Source organism: Stegostoma tigrinum, chromosome 10, assembly GCF_030684315.1.
Source record: "Stegostoma tigrinum isolate sSteTig4 chromosome 10, sSteTig4.hap1, whole genome shotgun sequence".
NCBI classification, from domain to species: domain Eukaryota; kingdom Metazoa; phylum Chordata; class Chondrichthyes; order Orectolobiformes; family Stegostomatidae; genus Stegostoma; species Stegostoma tigrinum.
This window is the reverse complement of record NC_081363.1, coordinates 45,059,104-45,082,888: the sequence shown is the minus strand read 5'-3', so window position 1 is coordinate 45,082,888 and position 23,785 is coordinate 45,059,104. Positions and strand designations below refer to the sequence as shown.

The window sequence follows — 23,785 nt, the reverse complement described above, 5'->3', positions numbered from 1 at the left end:
TTGGTTTCTTGGAAGGATTGGAGAATGGTTCAGTAGTTGCAGATCAAACGTTGATGGCATTGCCCTTCTCCCAGTAGTGGCCCAAGTGTCACATTAAAGTTGAAGAGAGGAGCCCTCCATCATATAGCATCCTCTCCCACACTCAAATGGAAAATTAATTCTTTTACTTATTCAGAGCTGGTGCACTTTATCTGGCCTTTCAGCAATAAAAGTCAGCCCATTATCTTTAGTTGAAGAGAAACTCAGTCCTCCTGGCATTTAATTGGTCAATTCAAGGAAAATCAGACGGGGTGATTGTGACACAATGCGGGTTTCTGACACTCAGTGAAGTGGGTTCTAAAGCCCGTGGGGAAGTATCTGTCCATTATGTCAATTCCCCTTATGAAATGTAAATTCTGGAAGAGTTAGAACATGCCTCATATTGGAAAAAATTAATTAGAATTTCACTTGTCATTTCACCTTTGATGTGGAGCATCTTGGGCCATTCTAATTGCTAGTACAAATCTCACTACCAGCCTGAAGCTTGCAATGCATTTTTATACCAATAGAGCATTTAATGTAGGTATTGAAATTGCTCAACAGTATAAGATTTGACTATTCCTATTCACTGATACAGTTTTTGTCACAAAAGACCAGACATAAGTCAAGACAAACTATCCCTCTGAGAAAATTGAAAAAGTCGCTGATGAGCAAACAGCTCTCAACTACCTTCTGCTAACTGGTTATGGAATCATTGTTTACTCTTGTCGCCAAGGAGGGTTATGCAATGGGATACAACCCATAAAAACTAAACCATTTCGAGTTTGGGTTTGTTGATTTCACCCTCGATGAACTTTGTTTTGTCAGTTCCCTGCTTTGAGGGAACCGAACTAGTGAGTTTAGAAACAAGAAAAGGACAGATGAATGCATGGCTCAAGAGTTGGCGCAAGATAGTGAGTTTAGATTCCTGGAACACTGGCACCTTTTTTTTTGTAGAAGGTGGGGCATATACTACATTGGGACCAACAGCCTTGTGGCAGGTTGGCTATTGCTTGTTGGGAGGAGTTTACACTAGTCTGGCAGGAGGTGGGGTCACAGAACATCAGTGAAACAAAGACACATCATGCTATAGCAAAGGAAGTAAGTTAGATTGACTTCAGCTGTGTTGAGTGTCAAGAGAGTAAGGCAAAGCTGGAAGGTCTTTACTTCATTGCCAGCAGTGTAATAGGTAAGAGAGATGAGTTAATGGTGTGGATCGATACATAGAAGTGTGATATTGTTGCCATCATAGAAACATGGTCAAGGAAGAGGCTGGACTGGCAAGTTAATGTTCCAGGCTATAAGATTTTCACGTGAGGCCGGGGAGGGTGTAAAAGGGTGGTGGCATAGCGCTAACAATTAAGGAGCCAAGTACCGCAATAAAGAGAGATGATATCTTGGAAGGATTCTTAAACAAGGCTTTGTGGGTTGAACTTCAGATGTTAAAGAGGCAGCTACTTTACCTGGAATATATTACAGGCCCCCAAAGAGTCAGTGGGAAATAGAGGAGTGAACATGTAGACAGTTCAGAGGTGTATAAGAGGAACAGTTGAGTAATTATAATAAATTTCAACTTTCCTCACATTAATTGGGATTGTCATTGTGCTACGGGGTTAAAGGGGGTGTGTTTCTTGAAATGTATTCAGGCAAGTTTTTTTTTGTATCAATATGTAGAAAGCCCAACAAGGGTCGGTGCAGTGCTGGATCTGATTCTGGGGAAAGAAGTTGCATAAAGTGTTCAATGTGGCAGTGGGGGAGCGTTTTAACAACGGCATCCACAACACAGTATATTAAATGTGTTTTGAAAAAGGCAAAAATTGGCTTGCAAAATACACCTTACTATAGGAAAGACAGCTTTGGACTGGGGGAAGGCAGATTTTATTAAAATAAAGCAGGATCTGGCTACAGTAGACTGGGAACAGTTCCTTGTGGGTAAATCTACAGCAGAGCAATGGAGCAGGGGGGCATTCAAAAAGGAGCTGGAGAGAGTACAGAGTGTACATGTGTGCTTTAGAGGGAAATGTGGAAGCAATACGTTCAGAGAACCTTGGATATCTAGGCCAATTCAGGGCTGGATGAGGAAGAAGAGTAGGGCTTTTAGCAAGTCCAAAGGGAGGAATTTAGCTGTGGCCTTAAAGGAAAATATAAATTGCAGGAAGGAACTTCAGAAAGCAATTAGAAGAGCAAAAAGGGGACATGAGAGAGATCTTGCTAACAGGATTGGGTAGAATTCTAAAATATTTTATAAATACTTTAAAGAGAAGAGATCAAACAGAGAAAGAATAGGATCGATTAGGGATCAAAGGAACAATCAGTGTGTGATGCTGCAGGACATTAGAAGGGCATTGAATGAGATCTCTTGGGCCTTCCAAAGGAGAAGGAGAACATAAGTATAGAATTCAGGAAAGGGACTATGAGGGACTTGCACAGTTTGACATAGGAAATGGGGAGGTATTGGAAGCTCTGCCAGACTTAAAAACAGACAAATAAACTGGCCTAGATGAATTCCATCCCAGGCTGCTGTCGGAGTCATAGAAGGAACTTACAGGAGCTCTGCCGCAAATGTTTAATTCCTCTCTGGCCATGGATTAAGTGCCAGAGGACTGGAGGATGGCAAATATGGTTCCAATTTTTAAAAAGGGTGTTTAGAGATGAACCAGGATATTACAGACTGGTGAGTTTCATGTCAGTAGTAGGGAAATTATTGGAGAAAATTCTGAGGGAACAAAGTAATAGCCGTTTCAACAGGTATGAGTTGATTAGGGATAGTCAGCATAGCTTTGTCAGAGGGAAGTCATGCCTATCAAATCCGTTAGAATTTCTTGAAAATATAATCAAGTATGTGGAAAGTTCAGTTGATGCAGCTTAAATGTATTTTAACAAAGCTTTTGATAAGGTCCAACATGGGAAACATTGCGAAGATTAAGGCATATGGAATTCAGGGCAAGTTGGTAAAATGGATCAGCAACTGGCATAATATTAGGCTACAAAGTTTGTTTCAATGACTGGAGGCCAGTGTCCAGCGGTGTACCACAAGGATCACTGGGACCCTTGTTGTTTGTTATATATGAATGATTTAGATGAAAATGTGGAGGGAATGTTAAGCAAGTTTGCGGATGACACCAAGATTTGTGGAGTGGTTAATAGGATCGCAGGCTCTCAACTCCCACAGTCCAAAGATGTGCAGGATACATGGAATGGCTATGTTAAATTGCCCAGGGATTTTTAGGTGAGGTGGGTTAGACAAGGGAAAAGCAGGGATAGAGGAATGGGTGTGGGTTGGATGCTCTTCGGTGTAGACTTGTTGGGCTGACTGGCTTGTTTCCACACAGTAGGATTTTTATGATTCTGTAGGATGATATAGATGTGTTGGTCAGATGGGCAGACCAGCGGCAGATGGTACTTAACCCTGATAAGCGTGAGGTGATGCAATGTGGAGGAAGAAACACAAGGAGGGAGTATTTAATAAATGGCAAAACACTGTAGCTTTAAGGAACAGAGGGATCTTTGGGTATTTATTCACAGATCCCTGAAGTTGGCAGAGCACGTGAATCAGATATTCAAGGCATATGGGACACTTGCTTTCATCAGTCATGACATAAAATATAAGAGCAAGGCGGTAATGTTGGAGCTGTATAGAGCATTGGTCAGGCCACAGTCAGAGTACTGTGCACAATTCTGATCACCTCGCTACAGAAAAGATGAGTTAGTACTACAGGGGTACAGAGATGGTTCACCAGGATCTTTCCTGTGATGGAGAAATTGAGCTATACGGAGAGACTAGACCGGCTTAGATTGTTTTCTGTACAGCAGAGAAGACTGAGTGAGTAGATGTTTGAGGTGTATAGGATTATGATGCGTATAGAAAGGGTGAATAGAGCAGCTGTTCCCCTTGATTGAGAAGCAATCACGAGAGTGCATAGTTTTAGGGTAAGGGGCAGGAGATTCAGAGGGGATTTGGGGACAAAACATTTTTATTCAGTGGGCGCTGGAAATCTGGAAGGCACAACATTTAAACAATATTTGAATGATCATTTCAAATATCATAACATTAAGGGATTTGTGACAAATGCAGGAAATCGGGATTAGCTGTCTTTGGTGGTAATTATGTCAGTGCAGACTCGATGGGCCGAAGGTCCTGTTCTGCACTGTACTACTGAGTCCATGAAATATCATTTTTATATGTCGATGCCTTAACTTGTTTTTCACTTATAATTTCAGCTATAAAGAAGTGTTTTATTCACAAAAAGGTATCGGACTGTCAAAATGAATGAAACAAATGCTTTATAGGATGTGAGATAACAAGGTGTAGAGCAGGATGAACACAGCAGGCCAAGCAATATCACAGGAGCAGGAAAGCTGACATTTCAAGCCTAGACCCTTCTTCAAAAAATATCATTATACAATGTGTTGTTTTTTCTGGTTTTAATTCAAAAGAATTTACTTTCTAACTTCTTTTAGAGCACTTCAACTCGTCTTTTTTATACAAGAATGACAGATATCACCGTACTGTACCTTGGGTTTTGACATTGCTTAGACTGGAGCAATAATTTTAGTGGAATGAAATGTAATTGACATTAAATCATAGCAAACTAGTTGAATATTTTGGACATTGGGCCAGATGTTAAAGTTCTGGCATGTTCCAGGACTTTCTTTCCAAAATCCACAGCAAAAGTATGAGTTCCAAGCTTATATTTTGTATATTTGGCGTGACCGGTGTTCACCTGAAATAACACTAAATGCAGGCAATCATTGCAAACTAAACCTGACACAGCCCATGATCATGGATTCACTGTCAGGGTAGAATGGACACATTGGTTTTTGCTCTTGTGGTAAGAGCAATGACCCTAATGTTTATTCAGGACTACTAAGAGAGTGGGGTGGAGCAAGATTTCGGGACAAAAAACCCGGAAGAAATGATTTCCTGCACGTTGGACTGAAGTTAAATACAGGACAAATTTTACATGTCTCAGCAGCTTTACCACCTGACTGCTGGTTTCCTGAGCCCCAGAAAACTTAGCCTTCATTGGGTTAAAGTATTAAATCTTGTCAAATCTAGAAGCCTTCAAACATCTTAATGGTTTTGCTGACCGGCCTGACCATCTGAGATTGGAAGTGGGTAGTTTGGGATTGAGTTAAATTGTAGTGTCTTATACCTGGCCATTTGCTCGAAACAATCAAATCTGTGGTTTAAAATTTCCTCCAATATACATTTTGAGCTTGTTAAATATTTATTTTATTCTATTAAGAGAAAATTTCCTCCAATATACATTTTGAGCTTGTTAAATATTTATTTTATTCTATTAAGAGAAAAACATGCTCCATTCAATTGAAACAGCAACCGAGCATCTGGGAATATTTTTAAAATCTGTTTACTAAGTGGTGTTTCCTGCTTTATATTATTTTCTGCATGTTACTGAAAACAGTGAACAAAGGAAAATATGCCCCCTGGCTGTTTATGCTGAAAATTCTATTGGGAGTGTCAACGCCAATAATGCAGAGCTAAATAAAAAACAGTAGTATAATTGAATAACAAAATATCCAGTCTAAGAGACAATTCTGTTGTTTGAATCTGCACTCATATTTCTTAACAACAATCCAATTATTATGGCTTGTCATTATTTTCCCTATCCCTGCAACATTTCTGTCCTTTACATTTTATCCAATTCCCTTTTGAAGGCTAAAATGAATCTTTATCCATTATCCAACTCAGGCATTGCATTCCAAAACCTAACCACTGGCTTTTCCCTCACATTGCCTCTGTTTCATTGGCAATCACTGTAAAATTCTGCCCTCTGGTCATCAATTCTTTAACCAGTAAAGTGGATTGATTTGCCTGACTTAGTCTTGGGTTTAAGATGGCTGCAAAGTATATAAGGAAGGAAATATTGAGAGAGAGCCAAACAGCTACACAGATGCATTAGTTTAGAGTAGTGGATAGTAGAATTGGTCTTTATTTCAGTGCATAATAATAATAATAATAATGCAATAAAGAGGAAGATTCCATTGCTCAACACTTTTAAGTTTGACGAAGTAAAATAACTTATAAAGTAATTAGTGCTAACTCTGACAAAAAGCCTGACAAGTTTCACAAGGAGTGATTAAAGACTAAAGAAGTGAATATGGACCTGAATCAGAGGGTTAGATAGGGTGGATAGGGAGACCCTTTTTCCTAGGATGGTGACAGTGAGCACGAGGGGGCATAGCTTTAAATTGAGGGGTGAATGATATAGGACAGATGTCAGAGGTGGTTTCTTTACTCAGACAGTAGTAAGGGAATGGAACGCTTTGCCTGCAACGGTAGTAGATTCGCCAACTTTAAGTACATTTAAGTCATCATTGGATAAGCAGATGGACATACGTGGAATAGTGTAGGTTAGATGGGCTTCAGATCGGTACGACAGCTGGGCACAACATCAAGGGCCGAAGGGCCTGTACTGTGCTGTAATGTTCTGTGTGTAAAATAAATATGTTAATATTAAAGTCCTTAGATCCTGAAAATTCCCTAGATGATTAGAAAACTGCCAATGTAACATTCTTATTTGAGAGACGGAGATGAAAAACAACTAATGTGAGGCCAGTAGCTTAACTTTAGTCATTGGGAAAATATTAGAGTCTATTGTAAAGTTGTTAATAGCATTACACTTAGAAATACAATATATAATCAATTAGAGTCTGTATGGCTTTACAAAGGAAAAATCAAGTCTGAGAAAGATACTAGAACTTTTCGAGGAAGCAACAAGCAGAATAGATAAAGTAGAAGCAGTGAATGTAATATTTTTGGATTTTCGAAAGGTGTTTGAGATAACAGACAGAAGGCCACTTAATAAGATAAGGGCCCACTTGTTGGAGCTGTTATTTTAGCATGGATAGAGGGTTTTGAGGAAGGGTCACCAAGATGTTAACTTTGATTTCTCGACACAGGTGCTGCCAGACCTGCTGAGCTTTTTCAGGAACTTCTGTTTTTGATTTATAGCATCTGCAGTTCTATCCATAATGAAAAACTGAAAGAGGATTGGCTATCTGACAGAAGGCAGAGAGTTGGGGTAAAGGGGGCAATTTCAACTGGCAACCTATAACTAGTGGCGTGCCACAGGGAACATTGCTTGGGCAACAATTAATTACAATATAAATGTCTTGGATAAAGAAATTGAATGTACTATATCGAGTGTATGGATGACACAAAAGTAGGTGGGAAGGAAATTGGTGAGGATGATACAAAGTCTACAAAAAGTATAGACTGTTTAAGCTAGTTGACATACGTGAGAAATGTGAGGTTATGCACTTTGGCAGGAAGAACAGAAGTGCTGAATATTATTTAATTTGAGAAAGGCTGAAGTAAATGACAACACAGCAGAATTTTTTTTATTCATTCACAAGATGAGGGCATCATTGGCTAGGCAGCATTTATTGCCCATCCCTAATTTACCACAGGGCAGTTAAGTCATCTACATCACTGTGGGTCTGGAGTCACATGTAGGCCAAACCAGGTAAGGATGGCAGTTTCCTGCTTTAAAGGACATTAGTGATCCAGATGGGTTTTTTTCAACAATTGACAATGGATTCATAATCATCATTAGACTCTCAATTTCACCACTTGCCATGGCAAGATTTGAGCCCAGGTCTCCAGAATGTTACCTGGATCAACAGTCCAGTGATAATACCACTAGGCCATCACCTCGCCAGGTCCTCATGTATGAATCACAAAGCCAGCATATATGTTCATCAAACAGTAGTGAAGGCAAATGAAATGCTGGCTTTTGTTTTTAAGGAAATTGAGGATAAAAAGAGTGAAACCTTGCTAAAACTATACAAGGCACTAATAAGACATACCTAGAATACTGTAAATAGTTTTGGTCCCCTTATCTAAGGTAATAAAGAAATACTGGTATTGGAAGTAGTCCAGAGAAAATTCACTCGGTTAATCCTGGGTACGGGGAGTTTTCTTATGAGGAGATGTTGAGTAGGTTTGGCCTATACTCATTGGAGTTTAGAAAATGAAAGGCAACCTTATTGAAACATAGATTCTTAGGGAGCTTGACAAGGTAAATGCTGAGATACTGTTTTCCCCATGTGGAAGAATCTAGAACCAGAGGGGAAAAACTTCAGATTGTAGAGTCACTCATTTAAGACAGTTGATGAGGAATTTCTTCTGAGGGTAGTGAGTCAATAGAATTCTTTGCTGCAGAGAGCTGTCAAGACTGGGTTGTTAATGATATACAAGGCTGAGATATTTGCAGAATGTATTAGATGCAACAATTTGGAGAGCTTGTTCACATTCCTCAGAGTAACTTCATTTAATTTTTTAAGAACTCTTTGTTTGATTCTTTGTTATATCACTTCTTCTAACTCATTGGTATTACAAAGAAAACTATGCTTTAAAATGATTGCGAATTTCCAAAGAAACATTTTCTGGGCAGCGACTGGCCTGTAGTTTTCCAGCACTTTCTGGTATTGTTTCAGGTTTCCATAAATTTCTCCCTCTTGTTAACATTCAGTTGAAAATTAGGTCATTCAAGGGTAAAGTCTGTGTATAATCATTGTATGTAATGGTTTGATTTAATTAGAAAACATAGTCAGAGGTCAAACGGAACATAAGGTCATCCTATGATTCCTGGATGCTGAGAGATTTAATGCAGAAAATATTTATTCTTTAAATGGCACATCAAGCTTTACTGAGTTAATACTATTCCTAACTTATTTGGGATCCAATTGTCTAAACTTTGCAAATTAGCCTCACTAATGCATTACACCCTCTGAAACGTGAAGGCATTTTTACAAACAGCCATTTTACACACATGAGTGCTTATTAGGCACGTCTCTTACTTCAACATCTTTGATTATTCTTGGTTCAGTTTAATGCTCAATAAACATTCGATCTTGAGGTCAGGGCTGGGGTTGTGCAATTTCTGACCATCTCTGTCTTCTACACAACCAGGTGCCTTTCACAATATCAAATAAAAATGTGCTACAAAAATAGGTAGGTGGTTATTTACCGAATAAATCTGCACCTCTTCAAGAAAATATTCTCCATATGCTTGCCGATGCCTGTGTTGATGTACAAATCTGGGCAATGCCGGCAAATTTCTAAGAAGGTGGTGGCTATACATTTATAATTGACATCAGTAAGGCATTGCTTGATCTAATAAGTTCTTATTCATATTAAAAGCAGAGACTTTCTTTTTGCAGAAATAGCTCTGTAATCCCATCGAATTATGCAAGTCATTGAATAACATAACAAACAAGTTATTCTAACCATTTTACAGACAGCCGGGGCAGTTTATGGTTTGCAGCTAGTAAGACTGCATAGTAATTAGTGTAAAAGTACAAACCTTCATAATTTCTGTTTCAGGGACAGTACTTAATCACTCACGTTTAAATCACACAAAAGTCTTCCATGTAATGGAGATGAGCAGGCTTTTAAGTAACTGTTTGAAAATTCTAGTTCTAACGTGTTCAGTTGATTATAATTCTTGTTCAGCAACATGTAATGACAAAACACCAGTCTCAAAATATTTGATTACTTCATCTTGGCCCAACCCATCACCTTAACCTTGAATTACAAAAGTCGATGAAGAAAACACCTCCGTCCTGATTTTTAATATACTACAGATCAAGCCATTCACATGCATACACATCGGCCTGAACATTAGCAGCGAAGTCAGCCAATGCAGCTCTTCCATCTTTGGCCAGGCCAAAAGCTGACTCCTTTTACTGGGCATTATGATTTGAATTGCTGGGCAGGCCTATACAGCATCTCTATATAGAGAATTTGCCACTGCTGTGTGGAAAAATATGGTAGAATTGCTATAGCAGTGGATTTGGGCAGGCCCACGTTTAAAAGGGTTAGAGACCCTCTATGTGCTGCTCAGTTAAGTAAAGCATTGGTTTAATTGAATGGTTATAGAATCATAGAGATATACAACACAGAAGCAGATCCTCCAGTCCAACTTGTCCATACCAACCAGATATCCTATATAAATCTAGTACCATTTGCCAGCAGGTCTGGCAGCATTTGTGAAGGAGAAAACAGAGTTAACGTTTCGGGTCCAGTGACCCTTCCACAGAACATTCTTCCTCAGTTTCACAACATCCTTCCTATAGCAGGGAGACCAGAATTGCACACAATACACCAAAAGTAGCAAAACCAATATCCTGTTCAACTGCATCATGATCTCCCAATTCCTATACCGAATACGCTGACCAAAAAAACGCAAGCAGACCAAACGCTTTCTTCATTATCCTATCTACCTGCAACTTCACTTCCAAGGAACTATGAACCCACACTCCAAGGTGTCTCTATTCAGCAACACTCCCCAGGACCTTACCAATAAGTGGATTAGTCCTGCCCCTGATCTGCCTTTCCAAAATGCAGCACTTCACATTTACCTAAATTAAAGTCCATCCGCAACTCCTTGGCCCATCTGATCAAGGTTCTGTTGCAGTCTGAGGTAACCTTCTTTGCTGTCCACTACATCTCCAATTTTGTTGTCATCTGCAAACTTACTAACCGTACCTCCTACATCCAAATTATTTGCATAAATGGCGAAAAGCAGTGGATCAAGAACCGATTCTTGTGGCACATTGCTGGTCGCAGGCCTCCAATCTGAAAAGCAACCCTCCACCACCACCACCATCTGTCTTCTACCTTTGAGCCAATTCTGCATTCTAATACAGGGCCAGTTCTCCCTGTATTCCGTGAGACCTTTCTACTCTGAGGGCCATTATTGGCAAAAGTTTGAAGTTAATGTTAGATGAAAAGATGGCCAAACTGATGTCTCTTTAATTCTTTTCTGACAATCATCTTCCCCCATCAACAGTCCCTTACTTCTGAAGCAATTTTCCATTATGACTACTTTAACACTTCAAAATTAATGTGTACCTGAACACCAACAAGAAAAAGAAAGCAATAAAGCATCATTGTAACATTCAGGACATAATTATTAAAATTCATGGATTATTAGATTAATACACAAATATTAAACTTGAAATTTTTTTTTTGGAAAAATGTTATTGCTTCATATATTCACCAGTTCATTCCTTGATCTGAGTCTCTCCAGCTCATTGACCTTGGCCATGAAGCAGTGGATGCAATTGACATTTATTGATCTATAACAGCACCACACTGAGATTCCCTAAAGGCCATCTAAGCATCACTGATTCTAATGTGAGATAATTAAATAAGTATTTAATTTTCTATTGAGGTTATCACATAGCATTTGTAGTCCCAGAGATTGCAGCTCCACCATGGATTCTGCTGTGCAGAGAACAGTTTTGAAATTAAATGGATTCATTTCAACAAGATAACTAACTTGTGTGGATTCACACTTCTCCTAATCCAGGGAAAGTGAATTGCTACTGAACAGACAGAGTACAACTGGCAAATGAGCTTTCAGCCAAGGTCTCCATGTTCCACAATGATTGAAGATTCACTGGAGGCCTTCTCCCTCCCTATTCTCCCCCACTCCTCAAACACACCCACCGACAATATATTCAGCCCCTCTTCCCCCATGAACACAAGTCAGCCAGCTGATGGTGACCAACAGGGAGCTCTGACTGCTCAAGCCTTAGCCAGTGTAGCCCCTGATATTCTTAAATGTCAGAAGAAGAAAGATGCTAACACTGAAAATTGAATAAGGTGACAGTAGGGCAATCCACTTGGGCTAGGCTGTTGGTGCAGTGTCAAAGCAGAGGTAGCTAACAACTCCAACACAGTTCATATGACCCCAAGTGAGGTTACAGTCCACAGTTTGGGAAGCAGTGCTTTACTGTCTCCTTAGCACAAGTCTTTCTCTCTGTCAGTGGTATAGTTGCAGGAAAAAAAAGGGAAGTATATAGTCCCATTCCTTTGCCATTATTTACATATGGTGACCAAGGCAAACCAGGCTTTGTGAAATCAATGACTGATAAAGGAGGAAAGATTTGCATTTATATAGCACCCTTCACCACCAGTTAGCACCTCATTTACTTAATCAAGTCCATTTGAAGTGTATTTTCCGTTATATATGTAACACATCAGCCAGTTTGTACTCAGCAGGCTCCCACAAGCAACTTTGTGATAATGCTCAGACAATCTGTCATTTTCTTGTGATGTTGACTGAAGGATAAGTACAGGACAGGACATTAGTGATAACTCCCTTGTTCTTCTTTGTTAATGTTCTGGATTCTTTCACTTCCACCTGATAGGGCTGGCAGGGCCTTAGCATAAAATTGGTCTAAGAGATGGCACCTCCAACAGTGCAGCACTCTCTCAATCCTGTGCTGGAGTGTCAGCCCAGATTTTTATGCTCAAGTCCTGGAGTGGAACCTGATCCCGGAACAATCTGACTCGAAGTCAAGAGTTAGCCAAGCCACAGCTAGCACAAATGGTAAGGCAGGGGGGACAATGAAGGAAATACTTGCAGTCCTTTTTGAGCCAGGATATGTTGGTAGACTTAACCCATTTCCTTATTAACTGTGCTTTGGGATAAATGTACTCGCAGAAGAACTACCCAGGGCATGGTTTTGTGCAATAGGTGTTATTTTACCAGCTAGTACACCTATCTGAAACTACAATAAAAAAGATTAAATGGAATCATGTTGCAACTCCTATTCCCTAAACAGGAAAGGTGAGCTACAGGCTGTTGTCCAAACAAGTTCGTATGTGATAAATTTTGCACTAATTGTGAATAGGAGAAAAAGAGTCACATGACTGTACAAGTGAGAAATCTTTCTTTCATTTTTCATTCCTACAAATTGTTTCAGACTTGTTCACAGGCTACCATATGTATAAGAAAGTAACTAGAAGAAACCAAAAAGCCATTTGTAATTTGCTGTTCAGAACTTGTAAGACTCTGACAGGAAACACATAGAAATCTGTGGAATGGGAAACAGAACGTGAACCTTGAATTGCTATTCTGAGGGGGAGTTAATTATATGTAAAGCGGCCAATTAACATAGCCTCCCGATGCTGCTGGAAAAACAATTAGGAGAAGATTTTGGGGTCAGACAGTGACCAATCCTAAATAGATTGCCAGTCTTCCAGAGCACATCAGATCGGGACAAAGTAACAAATTAATTCAAATTTATTGCACACGCTCATCACAAGGCATTTGAAACTATTTGCAGAAACCTTTTTTAATTTTTCGGTAATTTACTTACAACATTCTGGTTGGCAAATGTTTATCAATCCAATATATGATGTGTATACCATAAGTAACGTGTATGTGATCTAGAACCTATTTATGGCTAGCCTATTCAGGATTAGCTGTGCTATTGACAGCATCTGGGAGAATTTATTTCTGTTTTTATGCAACAGTTCTATTTTTTTTTCAGTCATTTGTGTAAAATGCACAAATGCTGAATAACGCCAAATGTGTAAAATAGCTGTGAACTGCAAATCAAGTCAGTTAAGCATTCCTGATATTACTGGGAGGTTAAAGTAAATTGTTCATTCTTTACACCTTGGAATGAGGAAAGCTAGTTTCGGAGAACAGGAGCTATGGACATTTCTGTATAGAATCTGCTGGAGGAGATGCAATTTACAGAACTGATGCCGAAACCATCCTGACCTTTCTGAATTGGTCTCAAACTAAAATGGTAATTCAAAAGTGGATGTTCTCAAGGTGCTGCAAGCCACCAGGATAAGTGGAGTTATATTCAACTAAAATCTATGACCGCATGACCTAGCATATCCTCCACTCTATCATTTCCATTAAGCAAGTAGAATAGAGATGATGGAAACTGGAGACGCTGGAGAATCCAAAATAACAAAGTGTGAAGCCGGATGAACACAGCAGGCCAGGGTTCTGAAATAAATAGGGAGAGAGTGGGAGGTGGACCGAAGATGGAGAGAAAAGAAGATAGGTGGAGAGGAGAGTATGGGTGGGGAGGTAGGGAGGGAATAGGTCAGTTCGAGGAGGACGGACAGGTCAAGGGGGCAGGATGAGGTTAGTAGGTAGGAAATGGAGGTGCGGCTTGAGGTGGGAGGAGGGGATAGGTGAGAGGAAGAACAGGTTATGGAGGCGGGGATGAGCTGGGCTGGTTTTGGGATGCAGTGGGGTGAGGAGAGATTTTGAAGCTTGTGAAGTCCGCATTGATACCATTGAGCTGCAGGGTTCCCTAGCGGACTATGAGTTGCTGTTCCTGCAACCTTCAGGTGGTATCATTGTGACAGTGCAGGAGGCCCATGATGGATATGTCGTCTGAGGAATGGGAGGGAGAGTTAAAATGGTTCGCGACTGGGAGGTGCAGTTGTTTATTGCGAACCGAGCGGAGGTGTTCTGCAAAGCGGTCCCCAAGCCTCTGCCATCCTGGGCCAACTGCAGTGCCACAATGATGCCACCCAAAGGTTGCAGGAACAGCATCTCATATTCCACTTGGGAACCCTGCAGCCCAATGGTATCAATGCGGACTTCACAAGCTTCAAAATCTCTCCTTCCCCCACTGCATCCCAAAACCAGCCCAGCTCAGCCCGCCTCTCTAACCTGTTCTTCCACTCACCTATCCCCTCCTCCCACCTCAAGCTGCACCTCCGTTTCCTACCTACTAACCTCATCCCGCCCCCTTGACCTGTCCGTCCTCCCCAGACTGACCTATCCCCTCCCTGCCTCCCCACCTGTACTCTGCTCTCCGCCTATCTTCTCCATCCGTCTTCAGTCCACCTCCCCCCCTCCCTATTTATTTCAGAACCCTCTCCCTATCCCCGTCTCTGAAGGGTCTAGGCCCGAAATGTTAGCTTTTGTGCTCCAAGATGCTGCTTGGCCTGTTGTGTTCATCCAGTTTCACACTTTGTTATTAAGAAAGTAGAATAGCCCTGGTTACGTGAGTGCAGGGGAACATGCCAGTAACATTGCCAGACATACCTGGTGAAACTACAATACCACGCAGCAACTCCTCTGCCCAGGACTATAAGAAACCACAGAAAGCTACGTGCACAGCTCAGACCATCGCAAAAGTCAACTTCCCATTCATGGACTCCATTTACACATCTTGTTGCTGCAGAAAGGCTGCCAACATCATCAAAGACCCCTCCCACCCCGGTAATACTCTCTTCCAACCTCTTCCATCAGGCAGAAGATACAGAAGCTTGAACATATGCACCAATAGTTTCAAGAACAGCTTCTTACCTACCATTATTTGACTACTGAATGGGCGTCTCCAACTTCAAATAATGTTGGTTTTGCTAACAGTGATCTTGCTTTGTGCACTTCCGGCACAACTATATAACCTTGTATTCCTTGCTCTGCTAAATACCATATGATCTGAATGCCCATTTTGCTATGATCTGCTCATACTGCTCACAAAACAAAGATTTTCACTGTACCTAGGTACATGTGACTACAATAAATCAAATCAAATCAAAACATGCATGCTGAACAATGGAATCAGCATGCTATTGACAGAGCTCAGCGATCCAATGAAGCAGATCAAAGTTTTGCAATCCTGCCTTACCCAATCATGCAGATTAGCGAACAGTGAAACTAACTGAGGCGAAGGATCCCAAATCATCCCCATCCTCAATGATAAGGGGGTCCAGTTCATCAGTGCAAGGCTGATGCATTTATATTCCTCTTCAGGCATATATGCCAAGTAGGTAATCTTTAGACAATTCAGTTCACTCAATGTGGCATCAAGGAATAGTTCAAAGTACTGGCTGCTGCAAAGGCAAAAAGCGCTAGTTGTAGTACCAAAGACTTATTCTCCAGAACTTGCCACGCCCCAGCCAAGCTGTTCCAGCTTCTACTGAACAATGCAGATAATTACCCAGGTATGTCCTACCTGCAAAAAAGCAAATATAATCTTGTCAATTAGTGGCCCAACAGTCCATTGTCAGTAATCAGCAATACAATGCAAGATGGACAGTGCAATCAAATGGCACTCACTCTGCAACAACCCACTTGTCAATGTTTGTTTATCATTGTGTTGTACCAGGGGTGCCCAAATCCAACTCTTATAACTATATTGGCCCAAACACGAGTAGAAAAGAACTGATAGTGACTGTCCTTGATATCATGGTAGTATTCACTAGAGTGGGAGCAAGGTGGACTGGAGAAAGAGTGGTAAGCATCAGGAAAATTGGTTTCTGAAACAATATTTTATATACATCTTAATTAATATGTTGTGAGATAATGGCATTGATTTTGATTTTTTAATTTTCCATCTTTAGCAATGCAATCCAAACATAAGTTTTGTTTGGAAAGCTTATTCCATCTGCCTCATTTTCATATTTTTAGTTTACTTTTTCTTTCAGTACTACTGAACTAGGTCAAAAAAAATTGTGGTGTGATAGGAATCTGTATATTTTCCAAAGCATATAAAAATCTCAAGCTTTTAATAAGACTATTGGTGAAAAAAAACAAGAAAAAGCCTATCATAAATACCAAGTCTGAGATCCAAATTAGACACCTCTAATCTACCTTAATTCTTTGTAAAACCTTTATTATACTTACTAAAAAGCCTGTTTTACCTGTTTCATTGTGATCTCCTGAACATCTGTCCAAACATTCTGTGGCAGATGATGCAATAAATGAATCTACAGTCTCTTCATAAAAATGATTTTATGACATATCTGATTTCACTCATATTACAAATATTTGCATTGTTTAGAGTTGGAAATAATGGTTTTCTTTATGTATTGGTGACATAATAGCAAAATGTTACAGGGAACAAACATATTGTGAACTGTCGGACACTGTAGGTTACTGGTAGTGTGCGTAAATCACCAATTTCCCAAGGACACTGAACGCAGCTGTCAACAAGGGGAAAAGCTTAGGGATTATCAATTGCAAGGCACCATTATATGAAAACAAAGTGCCCAGGGCAACAAACTGTATTTGTTTCATGGATCAGTGGGGCCAACTTCTTGGCGTTTCAAGATGCATGTTTTCTTCAAATATCAACTTTGCCTTAAATTTTTATGATAACCATAGAAAGGGATGCACATGCATTAAGAGATCAGAAGAAATCCTTGGTTTGTGTACATGTATGGGGAGCTCAACCTACAACAGCTGCATAACTAAGTAAACAAAGATTAATCTGCAGCAGTTGCCTTGAAGTCAAAAGGTTGTGGGTTCAAATCCTGTTCCAGAGTCTTGAGCAAACATAGAAACAGAAGTAAGTCATTCAGCCCTCACTGAGAAGTCATGTATAAATATATGATGGAATCACTTCATTCATGAGTGTTGAATAGTCATTGTGTTGCACGTTGATAGGTAAATTTAAGGGCAAGGCACTTCACTTGCTGTCAGTGGTGGGCGATGCGCGTTCATAGAGATGCCTACATGCTGGGACCTTTTTCGGTAGATTTGATGCAACCAATTGTTGAAGTCAGCATGTTATGACATTCCTCAGGAGAATGTGGGGTTTGAATCAGGACCTCCTGGCTCAGAAACGAAAACAAACTTTGCTGGAAAAGCTCAGCACATTTGGCAGCATCTGTGAAGAAAAATCAGAATTAATGTTTTTAGGTGGGGTGACCCTTGCTTCTGACTCAGAGCTAAGGTCACTATCATTGTATCATAAGAGTCATTATCTTTCATGTAATGTCAGGGTACAAAGCTTACTAAAATTAACTGGAGAAGGATTAACGACAAATCAGTCTTTAGTAGAAGGTATACTTGCATAACAAGAAGTAGTTAGTTACAGAATAGTAAACTAAAAGAGATTACAGTAACTTTACACCATTTAAATAAGTTAAGGCAGGAGTAGAGACACTATCTCCAACAGGTATTACTTAAGTCTATACTACATGGTTATAGATTATAGAACTAATATCTAATAACAATCTGACTAATTCCTCTAGAAGCAGTCATTAATATATCAGTGGGTGGAGCTCTTCCAAATTTTCCAACTTCAGGCCAACTGTCTTACACAACAATGTGAGCTAATGGAGATACCGTTTATTGTGAAGCTATAGAACTAGTGGAATCTCTAACTCTCTTTTTTGACAAGGGGGTTTTGGTTTGTAAACTAGCGAGTTTGGAACCTCAATATACGGTGCTTAGCCCCTTCTCATTCATCAGAAATTGATGTCTAAGTAGGATCCTTGGATGTGGCATCCCATATTTTGCCAATGAACACAATAAAGTTCATAGCAAGGCACTGCCAAAATTTGGAGTTTGAGTTAGATGCAATTTCCTTCCAAATCACATTTTTCCTTGTTGCTGCCAGGAGTTACAGGAATGTAGGTCGGTGTTCTTGTTCTGTTGATACTTCCACTATGTTATTTATTGAGAAGATCATGTTCTTGCAGGGACCTTGCGTGTAAAGGAATGGGCTTTCAATAACAGTGCCATGGGCCTGCCTGTCTCCTCATTCTATCACCCTGACACCTGCAGCTTTAATTTAATCACCCACTCGCACAAGATCATTAGGTACTTCTTGTCTGAGCAAGACACTGGCTCTTCCGTTTCTCCACCTGACGGTTGCTCATTCCTTTGCTGTGCATGTGAGTGTAGGGGGTAGCAGATCACAATGATCCCAGAGATTATCTGTGCAGCAATATGCAGAGCTCGAGCAAAGAGATCCAGGTAGCGATCCTCCTCACCTCTTTTTTAATTCTTTCACCTGGAACAACCAGGACATAACTCCTTGTGGGAGGGATGCCTTGTACTGTCTCCTTATACTGCCACCATCCAGCAAGTGAGTTTGTTTTCAATGCCTCCTTTTCCAAGCTCCCACAAATGTCCTCAAGAGAGAAAAAAATCTCATTACAAATCCGCCAAGAAAACAAACTCACTTGCTGCTTGGCACCTTTTAACCAGACCTGGATCTGAAGACCCAAGTTTCTCATTTATTCTAGACGTAATTATTGAGGTGGCATTTAATCTGATGAAATACTGATTTAATGAGCAAAGCTGATAGACTAATGCATTAGAAATAGGTTTCCACTGTTTGTGTTGGAAAGCTTGATCTGCATTCAATTACAGTTGTAACACCCTCTTTTCATCTTGCTATCATTTCACTCTTTCATAATTACGGCCTGCCTACTCTGTTTCCCAAAGCTAATAGCAGTACAAGATTCCAATCACACAGGACATGGGGCTGGGGGCCTTGGAAATAAGCAAGCATGTACCACTTTCCCAGAAGAGATTGAGGTCAGGACGTTTTATGAAGAGAAGGATGTTCAAGGAACGCCAGGCCTGTGGGTGGAACTTGCCTCTCATGTGAGAGACTTGGTGAGAAAGGGAACTAATTAGGTACATTTACACTAGAGAGAAATTCATCCCTTTTTACCACTTCTGCAACTAAGTGCTTAGGCCTTGAGTAACTTTCTCAACTAGCCAGCAATTAAGCGCTCAATAAATGGCCATAAAAGGCCTTTATCCAGTCACTGCCTCCCTGACAGAGAAAAGTGGCTAATTTGATGAAGAAACCACACAACCTACTTTTCAAGTTATGGATTTGGAGTTTATCTGCAATTGACACAGTTTTGGAGAAATTAGAGGCATGGATGTAGGCTAGGGAGTGGCCTCTGATAGCCACCCACTGCCCTTGCCTCCATTCCCTTGATGCCCCTGACCTTATGACTCCTGACCCATAAGTAGAATGGAAGAACTTGTGTGCTTGCTTCTGGATCCCACAAAGAGTAGGCCTCAATGGGGGGACACTTGGATCCAAAGATTAGCAGCATCTTCTCACCCTCATTCACCACTGACCCCTTAAGGAGTTGACTGGAGGATGGTTCCGGGGTTATCTCACCACTGACAATAGTGTATTAGTCACCAACTAACATGTTCACCGCTGGCTGTGTGGCCTGTCCCAACAGTCTGTGGCAATTCAATTGTGATGGACCTGTCTGAATAATTACAGCTAGTCAGTAGTGGGCACATATTGTCATTTAGACAGGCACAAATTGATTCAGTGTGGATTTGTTAAGGGTAGATTGGCTGACTCACTCGACAGAGTTCAGTGAGAAGGGGAAATCTGAAAGGGTCAATGAGGGGAGTGTGTTTGATTATAGTCTACATGGAACTTATCTCCCTTAACAAACTCCCATAAAAGCAGTATGATCAGTAAAGTAAAAGCACATGGAGTTCAAGGAAAAGTGATAATTAGCAGAAATTAAATAATTCTAGTCAACAGGTGTATCTGTGACTGGAAGCCAGTTGGAGTATTGTTTCAATGGGCTCGTGCTGGGACTTTCACCATTTGCAGTAAATCTCTAGGATATAGATTCAAATGTAACGAGGATTGAGAATTTTACAAATCAGATCACAACTGACCTTGTGGCGCAGAATGAGGCAGAAAGGTTTGGAGTACTGAAAAATGTGAATGGACCAACCCAGTAGGCAGAAAATTGGAGAAAGTAATTAATCCAAAGAGGTGTGTCGCAATGTATTTGGCAATAACAAACAAGACAAGGTAGTATATAATAAATACAGCAAACTTTGTTTTGACTGGCTCCTCATCAACGTGCATTCTACACCATGATATCCCTCAAATATCATGAACTTCCGTGATGTCTGAGTTTTTATGCTGTAAATTGGAAAGCTAAACCTGCAGGACTAAGGCGAAAATGCAATCACGGCCAATGTTGTCGTCATCATTGAGTCAATGGAGAAGGAAGATTCAACCTAGCAGCAGGAGAAGGAGGCTACTGACTGGGAAAACGCATGAGGCCGTGGACCAAGTTGACCAAGCAGCAACCATGTTAGCAGATTTTGTAGATTTACCACCTCATCTGGAAGGCAAGGAGATGGCAGCTGCAGCCACACTGAGCACCAGCACCCGAGGGCATTTTCTGCCATGGATGAGAGGTGGCAATGCCACTAGAGTTTACGTGGGTGGGAAGGTGGGGAAAGTCATCGTGCAAAACACGCTGCTCATAACCAAGTGAGTACAATGTGCTCAAGATCCTCTTGGTGCTATGCTCAGTTTGTGTATCTGTGAGAAGAAGTTGGGAGGGTACAATGGCCAGCACCATTATACATCTTGAGTATCCGGAATACTTGATCAACTAGCATGCTTCTGGTCCCACACATGCTGGTTAATTAAAAAAAAGTTTGCTGTTGTAAGATTCGGAGAAGTGTAGAGTTCTGAAAAATGTAGAGGAACAAAGAACGCTCCACACCTATCCCCTGGCTCCCTTTCTAGACCTGCCTTCTCCATTCCATTCCACCCACTGCCTCCTCCCTTTCATTTCAGCTACCAACTGGATTCATCCCTCCCATTGACCAACCAGGTTGTACCTACTACCAGTGCCCGCCTATCACCATGATTCTGCTACACTCCCGCTCCCCCTACACCCACATCCAGTCCTGAAGAAGGGTAATACCCAAAACATTGTCTTCTTCTTCTCCGGATGCCTTCTGGCTTGCTGTGTTTTTCCAGTCTTCTGTTTGTCTTGGATTTCAGCATCTGCAGTTTTTGTTTGTCTCTACTAGCAGTAATTTCCCTGCTCTGCTTCAAAATTGTACACTTTTACATCTAAGAGAAGTCTCAAATGAAAGATCGCAGTTGCAACAGTGCAGTACTTCCTCGGTGCTGCGCTGAATCATCAGCTCAGATTATTGGGCTTAAATCCTGGAACAGAACACATACCCACATTCATCTGATACGGAAGGGAGTACCAAAAGAGTCTGCCAGGCAGACACAAAAAGCAACTTGAAAGCTGGTGTAACAAAGTTTTCTAAATTAAAATGTTTCCATCGTTTCTAGATAATTAGACATGAAACAAGTCTTGGGCACTAATGAGACTCCAGACACACAAGTTGGGCTCAGTGGTTTGTAATGATGTCCATTAATATTCAAATTAAGTCAGTCAGATTTATTAGCAGCAGTTACCCTACAGTCTTCAGCAATTGCAACTAATGAATTTTGTGACTAAATAACACAAGAAGGGAATTAACCATTCATTGAATATGTTCATTGATGTTGCCGAATGCAGAAGCTGAGGGAGAAATGAAATGTGTTGCTTAAGGGGTACGGGGTGTGGGAGACGTGCATCTGTGAACAAGGTTACAATCAAAATTGTGATATTAACATTACCATCCATAAAACACTAAAGCCTTATATGTTCAATGATTTAATTCAGCAAAAGAAAATCATCAAATTTCAGTCAAATGCATTCACCCATGTACTCAATTTTGACTGTAGATATGAAGTTAATGTCCTGTGGAGTGAACAATTTACATTTTATTTCAGTAAAGTATATAATGTAGACAGTACAAAATGACTATCCTGATTAAGTAGATAACTGCCACATTTCTCTACATATATTTCAAACTTAATTGTGAATTGTTTATTAAAGCAAAAAACCACAAAAGAAGTTGGACAGCAGATAAATACGTCAATGCTTACTTAAATCTCATCCAAAGAATAAAACATACTGTAGCATTTGTTTTTTTTTCAGTAATCTAAAAGAAGAAGCTTTAAAAAAAACAATGCTATCGATGTTAACTCCCATAAAGTCTGACCAGCCCTCAATGCATACAGCAGCACAACTAAATAGGAAAACAGAAGAACAAAGGGCATCAGCCTGATTACATGATTTTTTTTAAAGTACAAGCTGATACAATGGCACAAAAGTTATCCTTCAAAGTTGTCTGAAAGACTTCCTGTAATGAAAAAAAATGACAGATATAAACCACTTCATCAAACAAAGCTAAACCAACAAGATTTGACTTAATTCGATTTAATTACCTGCCAGCTTTCACTTCTTCCAACTCACAAGCTATCTATTTTAATTCTTGAACTTCTGCTATGTTTCTGTTGTATTTTTCAGTGTGCTTACTATTTTACATTGACTTCTACGTGGTGATCATTTTCTGCATATGGTAAAAGTATTTACCAACATGATAATCTCTTCACAGCTGGACGCTTATTTCCGCTTATAATATTCCACAGATTTGATCTCAATTACAAATTTTGCAATTATGCTCTAAAAGCCAACGCTCTTTCATTGGACTCTCCCACAACCAGACTGTAAATCCATTACAATCTAAAGTCTACAATTATTACTTATCAACATGTGAATAATAGCTTGATCTTCAAGTCAGAGCCCATGTTGTGTTCACGGATAAACTGATCTCATATGCTATCATTAATGTTCTCCATCCTTTACGGAAAATAAAGTGAAAAGCACTCTGCATGACAAATGATCATTACATGCAATGTACCAATGAATCGATTGTTATAGGCTACATACCAAGGATATCTCTTTTCTTTGAACTGGATGTTAAGGGAAGCATAGATCTGTGTGCAGATCTAAACACTTTTCCCTAATTTAGTTAATCCTCTATAGCGGAAAATAAATAGGCAATCTATATTGATGATTTAAGCCGGGCTTGCCCAAAAGGCTAGCTACAGAAGTGGCCTGTGTGGCTCCCGAGCCTTTGTTCAATATACAAGTGAGTGGAACTGGAAGATTTTGAAAGGAAATGTTCCTCTAATCAGAGGCTGGTTCCCTCCTCCACTTACTTCTGATATGTTCAATAATAAGCAAATGTGGGAGAGAATTAGTGTGATTAGAGGAGCAGCAAGCAGCACAATTTGAATGATTTAACTCAGTCCAGGGTCAGAACAGGGAGGATCAGTGATAATTGCTCAATTTTCAGCACCATTTGTGACTTCTCAGACACCGAAGCTGTCCACGACCTTATGCAGGAAGACCTGGAAAATATCCAACCTTGGATTGACTACAACCAAGTAACATTTGTGCCACACAAGTGTGAGACAATGACCATCTCTGACAAGAGAGAATACTCTAATATGGTAATAATAATCTAATATAATGAAAGAGTAATCCCAGTGATGCTCATTATTACCACTACTGAACTCTCACTAT

The 23,785-nt window shown here is 40.2% G+C and overlaps 1 protein-coding gene across 1 annotated transcript in view; it reads right to left on the bottom strand.

Annotated features, from left to right (window-relative positions):
• Positions 1-9,432, bottom strand: part of frmd6 (FERM domain containing 6) — a 188,603-nt gene extending 179,171 nt beyond the window's left edge. Inside the window, exons 1-2 of the mRNA XM_048537817.2 lie at positions 9,351-9,432; positions 6,380-6,470 (exon numbers count right to left, since the gene is read on the bottom strand). The gene's annotated coding sequence lies outside the window, so the exon portion shown is untranslated. The remainder of the gene's footprint in view (positions 1-6,379; positions 6,471-9,350) is intronic.
• Positions 9,433-23,785: the final 14,353 nt, after the last annotated feature.